Genomic DNA, 8,104 nt, shown 5'->3' on the forward strand with positions numbered 1-8,104 from the left:
AGGACGGCAAAGAAGAAATACCCCAGAACACTGTGGCTGCGGGCCAGACTGTTGCTGTGGCTAATGAGGCTCCAGGAGTCTACAAGGTACCCAGAGCGGGGGTGCTCAATACGCAAGGAGCAGTTTGAGGTTTTTAAGGAGCCAGAGTGTGGCTTGTATGACTTGTATTATGTTGTAGCCCAGAGGCTCATATTTATGTTATTATTTTATCTGGTGGACTGGACTGAGGCTATATGGGGAGGAGGAGGCCTCATTGGGGCACACTACTGTGCAAAACCCCAGCGCCGGGGGGGCGCAGTAGCAGGGGGTGATCGGACCCCAGCACCAGGAGGTGCAGAGACAGAGGGCAGAGCCCAGTCCCAAGAGGCACAGCAACAGGGAGTGAGCTGACCCAACACTCTAGGGCGCAGGTCAACATTTATATACCATCTGTGAGGCATGGGCCATTGTGTAGAGGAGGTGTGGAGCAGTGGATAGTGACCCCTAGTGTTGGGATAGTAAATGGGCAGCCTCCCACCTGAGTAACATCGTAATTATTGTTCCACCAAGGCATGGCAGGCGAGATAGGTGGGTGGGTAGCCCAGAGACAGAGAGTCAGGCCTACGTTAGACAAGCCCAGGGATTGACCCTGTCACATTTTTGTACAGCGAGACTATGCTTACATCCAAATGTCTTGAGGAACTTCATATTCTCTCCAACACATACATATTAATTCCTGCAGAAGGAAGACGAGGATTGCACACCACACTTAATTACTTCAGACGGTATGCAATCAACACCTGGGGCTTTACCACAAGCAGGCTGATCAATGGCTTTTTCTACTTCATCTGTGGTAGGTTCATGGTCAAGCACTGTCAGGGTTGGAAGGTCTTCAAGTATGTTGAGAGCAAAGTCACGAACCACATTTTCACAGGAGTAGAGTTTTGAATAATGTTCAGCCCATCGATCCATCTGCTTATTGCAGTCATGGAAGACTTCACTTGTGAAGGATTTTAAAGGGGCAGTCTTCCTTAGAACAGGTCTGAGAGCTTTCCCCATACATTGCTTGCGTGTCGCCTCAGTCACCAGCTTTTTGGATCCTTTCGCAGAGTTGTAGCCAATAATCATTTGCGCACCATCTCGCTGTACGTTTCACCTTTTGCCAGATCTCTTGACGCACCTGCAAGTTGGAGTGGCTAGGGTCACACTTATATTTAAGGAGAGCTAACCATTTCTTTTCTATGAGTGGGATCATTTCAGATGAGTTCTCATTGAAGCAGTCATTTGAGCTGCGATGCAAGGTACCACCACAAGAGTCCAAGGCAGCTTGCTAGATGGCTCCTTTGAGCTGAACCCATTTCTCCTCAGCAGTATTACATGCATGAATGCCATGTGCCCCCGGAGGCTGGAGGGGCATGGTGAGCTCCTGCAGGCGGCAGTGGTGTCGGCAGCGGAAGAGTGGCGGCGGAGACTGGCGAGCTCCCGCAGGTGGCCACGGCGGTGTTAGCAGCGGGTGGTGAGCACCGACCAGCAGTCAGTGACCACCCGCAGACCTCCCCCAGGCATATGAGTAAAGCATCTTTAACCAGAGACAAATGTAATGATGTGCCATGCCATCTGCACCCCTCTTTTCAAAATCCTAGAACTGCCCCAGATGCACCCCCACCCCCACCTCCTGGGTCGGATCTGCCTTGCCCTATCCTCTCCCACAGCTTTCTGTCCACCAGGGCAGCTGCCTGACACCAAAATGGGCCGATATCAGATCCTTCAAAGCAAGAGGTGGGATCCCTGCAATGGGCAGGTCTAGGGTAATTGAGGATATTTTTCTCCTAACCCTCCGGAGCCAGAAAGCTGGTGGAAGGGTTTGCATTGCCAAAGCTGCATTGAATCGGGAAGGAGTCCTGGGCATGAGGGCAGATCGACTCCTATAGCCAGAAGGATTTGTGCAATCATTCAGTCTAACCTCCTGCACTATGGCAGGCCTTTCATTTTCACCAGTGGCCAACAACCAGCTACAGCACATCTTCCTGAATGGCGCCCAGCCTTGATTCACTTCTTCAAGATATGGGTCAGCAAAGACCTCCTTTCATTGCTTGTGGGCAGTCAAAGCAAGCGAACAAGATGTCAGGATGCATCAGTTATGGTACAGGGAATAACAAGGAAAATATAAAGCCACTACATCCATCAGTAATTCAGGCTGGTGTGTATCTTATGCATGGCACTGGTCTCCTCATCCCCTGAAAGAGACCGCAGAACCAGAGGGGCTCTGAGAGGCAGTGAAAAGGATCCTGCTTCTGATGGGGGGAGACTAAGAGAACTGGGATGTCTTAGAAGGGAAATGGGGCAGGATTGAAGTCTATACAATAATGACGTGCCTGGAGAAAGTAGTTTGGGAGCTTCTGTTGTTCATGGCTTGTAATTAAGAACAAGGGGCATGCAATGGAAGGCAGGTAACTTCAATGCTAATAAAATCATTTTTTTGTTTCCAAGTCCTAATTTGACGGTGGAATTCAATGTCACAGGATGCCATTGAAGCCAAGAACTTAGATTCAAAGAGGGTTTGATTGTTTGTACCAAGAAAATCGAAGAGTTGCTCCTTCTACCTTGGAGCCTGAATCAATCTGTCATACAGGTTAAGATGAGAAAGGCTTGAGGAGACAGGCTGCTGGAGTAGAGGGACCATGGACCCAATCCTGTCCACTGGGGCCGAAGCCCTGCTTGTATACTTGTTTGACATTTTGGGTCATCCTGGTTTCATCAGTGTATCACGTGGCAGTGAGTTTCTCAGTCATCATGTTCATGATGTGGAAGGAGTCTTCCCTTTTCTCTGTTGTATGGAACATCTCCTCCTCCTTGCATGTGAGATCGGGGTACGGAAGTCTTGAATCGCCCATGTAGCCATTGCTAGTGCCCAGGTGCAGTAACATGAGGCACCGGGCTCTGTCCAGCTTCCCAAGTGATCATGCTATGACTCCCCCCAAATCCACTGAGGCCTGTTCCAATTTCACCTCGTACTACGGATGAGATAGGCCAAAGGGATCCCTGAGGGCTTGGTTAGAGATTAGTAAGACTGAACTCAGGTGATGGATTTGGTCTCTGGCACATGGGCCTCCCTTTCAGCAACATAGATTCATAGATGCTAGGGTTGGAAGGGACCTCAATAGATCATCGAGTCCGACCCCCGGACTCGATGATATGTGGCAGCTAGAACTGGCTCGGTTTCTGGAGACAGAGTAAATCCTATATTGTCTTGCCCCTAACTGGGTTTGAAAAGGCAAGTGTTACTGGGAGAGTTTCAAATGAACTGTTTGTTTTCTCGGGAATAAAAGCAGCCTTGTCTGATCTAAAAAAATTAGGCCTTCATGTTTGTATAATAAAATAGGTTCAGGGAGAAAAAAAATCTCTATCACACCCCATCAGCAAGACCATTCTTTTAACGTGATCGCAACAATTAACTCCTCCATTAACGCCCTGAACATCACTAATGCACATCATTAATAAACCCTGAGGAAAATGAATGCTTCAGACTAATTCAGCCCTCATCAAAGTGCCTTGTACTAGCACCAGGTAATAATCATAGCCCCATCAGTCTGTCCACGGCTCTGCCCTCCTCCAAATCAGTCAGTGCATAAGTGAAGAAATTGCTCTAATGAATAAAGGCCGCCACGAATGCACAAAGACAAGGCGGCGGCTGGTATCGCTGATAAATAAGCTTCATGATAAAAATAGGTGATACGTATGATCTGTGCCCAGTTCCACAGCACTGGTGTGAAGCTGCTCAAAGAGAGTTCCTACTGGATTTTAGGTAGCGTCTAATAATGCAGCAGATCGGAGGAGGAAGGAATGAAGCTTCCCAGGAAGAAAGAAGGGATAGTAAGGAGAGAGGAGTAGGGAAGAAAGTTGTAAGTGAGGGAGAAGATGGACGGTTCCACCCGTGTGGGATGGAGATCGTGTCAAGTGGAGGTGTGATGCAGAGGCTTTAATGGAGCAGGGACTGGGGTTGCTGCCAGCCAGGGAGGTTCATGGGGCCGGGGCAGGGAGCGGGACAGAGCCGCGGGAGGCTCCTCCAGAGGACATGTGGGGCATGTGCCCCCCCCAGGTTTGTGTATGGGGCGGGCTCCCTGCTGCCCTCCCCTGGGGGCCCTGCACTGCCATGGCAAGGTGCCCCCTGCCCACCCAGCAGCAGCTTGGAGTTGTGCCTGCTGTTGATGTATGTCTGGTTTTGTCTGGGTTGAGGTGGGACAGGGGGTGCACAAACAAAATTGTAACTCAAAGTGAGGGATCCGCTCAAAAAGCTTGAAAACTGCTGCTCTAGAGCAGCAGTGCACAGCCTTTGGCAGTCTGGATGAGTGGCACAGGGCCAGCCTGCAGGTCAGATCAGGCTCCATGTACCAGGATTGGGGTCCATGCCACCCCAATTGGCCCCACATGCCCAACTGGCCCTGTGCGCCCAATCTGGTGCACAAGGCCAAGGTACCTGGGCCACAGGGCTCTCCCTGGATCTGAAAATTCGGAGCAGCGAGTGGTTATTAGCTGCCACTGTGCTTCCACCACCAAATTTTCAAACCCATGGGTGGCCCCACGGGCTGGATGACAAGGCTCTGTGGGCTGGATCTGGCCTGTCGGGCCAGGGGTTGAGCCCCCCTGCTCTAGATTTAGGGAGATTCCTAAACTACAAAGGAGTAGCAAAGCAGCCTTATCCAGCCCACCTTTCAGCCCCTGCCATAGGGATGTGGGAGGGAAGGCTCAGGGGACAGAGGGACTGTGCTGGGGGAGGAAGGGGCATATTCAGAGCTCGGAATTGGGACTATAAATTTTCCAGTCAAATTAAATAGTAACAAGTGCAGGATGCAGGGGCCACCTCTGCAGTTTCAGAGGAGAACAAGCAAGGCAATGTTCTTTTCACTGGAGTCTACAAGCGTTGTGATTGTTCCTGCGACCATCACTGGGAGCATGCTAGACCCCCTTGCAGATCCTGTGGTTGCAGTGCCATAAGTAATAGCTGGGAGTGCACCAGTTCTTCAGTCTGGCTGCAGAATGGGTAATTGCAGACTTCTTACTCCACATCATGTTGAAGGCTTCATCTACGCTTTAGTAGACCTGAAGTGAAAATGCAGCTGCCTCACTATTTGCTGCATTGCCACTGCAGGTCAGGAGACTTCTCCAGCTGGTGTTCAATCTCTCTGAAGCATGTTGTTCCTCCGCTCTGGACTTGCTGAGCCAGATGCAGAGTTGGTGGGTCTCCAAATCTGTGTAGTCAGGAGTAGGTTTCATGAGCCCTGGGAGAAGCGAGCATACCAGACTGCCCACAGGTGCGTGAAAGTATCATGATGCCCCTGTCTAAATTCACATCTTGAATACTGCACCCAGGTCTGGTCCCCAGGCCTCAAAAAGATCTAGAAGTAGAGAAGGTGCAGAAAAGGGCAACAAGAATGAGCAGTGATATGGAGAGGTTTCCATGTGAGGAGAAACTAAAGAGGCCAGGCCGATTCATTTTTAGAAAAGAGACGCTTAAGTGGGGGCATGATATAGGTTTGTAAAATAGTGAATGGCAAAGAGAAAGTCAATGGGGATTTATTATTTACTGTCTCTCAATTCAAGAACAAGGGGTCACAAAATGAAACTAGCAGGTAGTAAGTTTAAAACTAGCAAAGGAAGTTCTTTTTCACATAGTGTGTCAGTGAAGCATGGCACTCGTTGCCACCAGATGTGGTGGGAGTGGACAGTTTATCCAGATTCACCAAGGGGTTGGACACGTGCCTGGAGGAAAGGGGCATCAGTCGCTATTGAGCAGGGGAGTGAGGGGCACGGCTTCTGAATCAGAACATCCTGGACCTTAAATGCTGGAGGCTGGACGGGAGAGAAGAACAGGGGAGAAAACCTTGGTTGTACCCAGGTCACTCTCCCTTTCAGCATTTGCCCTCTGCTGCTGTGCGACAGAGGAGACTGGGCAAGACGGACCAGGTCTGACCCAGGCAATGGCAATTCTTGTGTTCTTATGATGGAGATGCCCCCAGAGCCCATGTTCCCTTGTGTCTCAACTGCACCACTAGAAAGAAAGCAGAAGGCATGGAGAGCCAAGTGTCCAGTCTGGCTTACATGCTGAGACCAGGCCGTGGAAAAGGTGCTGGCCCCTGGAAAATTAAGGCAGCTTGACCTCTTTTTCCACAAATTCCAGGAAGCTCTCCCAAGGGCATTTCAAAATCTCCTCCCATCAGTCACAGCTTTCGGAGAGGTGTGATGAGGCTGTGGGTTGGGTGCTCCAAGAGTAATGCAATTGCAGTGCTGTAATACAGCGCAAGTGTGCCTCGAGCACTGCCTCGCTTACCAGCCATTTGGTCTTTGAGAGCAGACACAGCTGGGTTGGTGTCTATATCATACAGGTGAAACCTGGTTGTGGACCCAACTTGTCACGCTGCTCTTTCCCCTGCCGCATGGATACATTACACCCCTCTTGGGGGGTCTCGTTATAACCCAGGTGGACCAAGCTTGCCTAAAAATGGATGTTTTAAACATTTGTGATCTGTTTATTTGGATTATGGAAGCAGCCCACTCTGTTCTGAGCATTTGCTAGGACACGGTTGTTTCCCACAAAATCTCTTACTCAAAGAAGTCCAAAAGTAGAGGCGATGGGTATGTTATACAAAAGCATCCTATTTCGGAGGATCCTCTCCCCAGCCCTTCCACACGGGCGATTTCTTGTAAGCCTCGCCACAATCATAAGTCTTGAGGAGGAACTGGACTAGCTCAAGAAATGAGTTCACTGTATTAAGGACAATGTGAAATGCGAGACAAGGCTGGCTGTGGGAGAAGGGCATGAGTGAGAAGTTGGAGCCGCTTCACGGCGGGGCTGAGATGGCCAGAGATGAGGACAGAGGAGCACGGAGAGGCAGAGCTGTGAAGACCCGTGATGACGAGGAACCGGACGCAGTGGAAATAGGGACTGGTGGAGAGATTTGGAGAAGAGCGTGCCTTTCCATGGACTTCATGGGGCTTTGGATGAGGCCTTTGCAGTGCAGGTTTTGTCTCTCGCAGGCGGGTGCAATGGCTCTGTGCCCGACTCATTGGCACAGACGCCCAACCGCCGTTAACGCTCTAGAAGGTTCAACCCTGGCCGCCGGGAGGGCTCTGCCCAACTGCCGGGTTGGGATTGCTATGGGTTTGCCAACAGCCATCACTTTGCCAAGCAACGATGGGCAATAAGGTGAATTATCCGCAGACCAAACGGGATTCCGGCTGCAGCACCGGGAGGGGAAGCGATGATGTGAGTTAACGGAGAATGCCGACATTAACAGATAAACCGGGTTAAAAATCTTTCTGGATGCAGATGGCAGCATGGGTGGAGGCAAGAGGTTGCAAGAGCCAGGAAAAGACAGCTCGGCATTTTCATGGTTTTCTCTTTTCCCTAAAAAAAAGAGAGAAAAAGGGGGGAAAATCTGAGCTCAACTGCCCTGCTTTTCCACATCTGACTTCAGCTAGCCAAGGCAGGATACAGCTCTGTCAGGAGAGCTCTGCCCTGTCTTATAGAGACTGGAGGATCTTGGTGATTCCCCGTTCACAATCTGCCTACGGGCTCCAGCTACTGCCCCATCGCGTCTTCAAAAATGACCCGTGGGAAGCAGCTGGGAACTACAGTTCCTCTTTACTTTTTCAGCCCTAGGTTTCAGATCGAACCACCCTTGAGGCAAAGCAGGCCAGGCGTGCCTCTCCTGGCACAACTTTCAGGCCGTCTGAAGAGCACCCTTGAGAATGGGCTGTGTCGCAGGACCGGTGTGTGCTGCAGTTAACAGACATTTCTGCCTCGCAGCAGAGCTGAGCCCTAAGCAAATTTTTGCTGAGGCTCAGAACAACTCATTACAGCCCTGGCTGAGTTGCCCATCGGTGCACAAGCGCCAGGCTGCTGTATCCAGCCCTAATCTTGGGATCCAGCTTGCTCTGCAGCCCCTTAGCTCAGAGCAGTGTCCAGACCCTGTCTCAAAGCCTGGCTTCCCAAATTATTTGGTGTCCCTCCTCAGATGTGAGACCCCAGACCCGATACTGAGCCCCTGGCCCTCTCCATAGGGTGGCCATCATAGAGGACATTCCAGATTTCTGCTACTCTTCCTCTGTCCTCTATTGATACGAA

Source organism: Alligator sinensis, unplaced genomic scaffold (genome assembly GCF_000455745.1).
Source record: "Alligator sinensis unplaced genomic scaffold, ASM45574v1 scaffold301_1, whole genome shotgun sequence".
NCBI lineage: Eukaryota > Metazoa > Chordata > Crocodylia > Alligatoridae > Alligator > Alligator sinensis.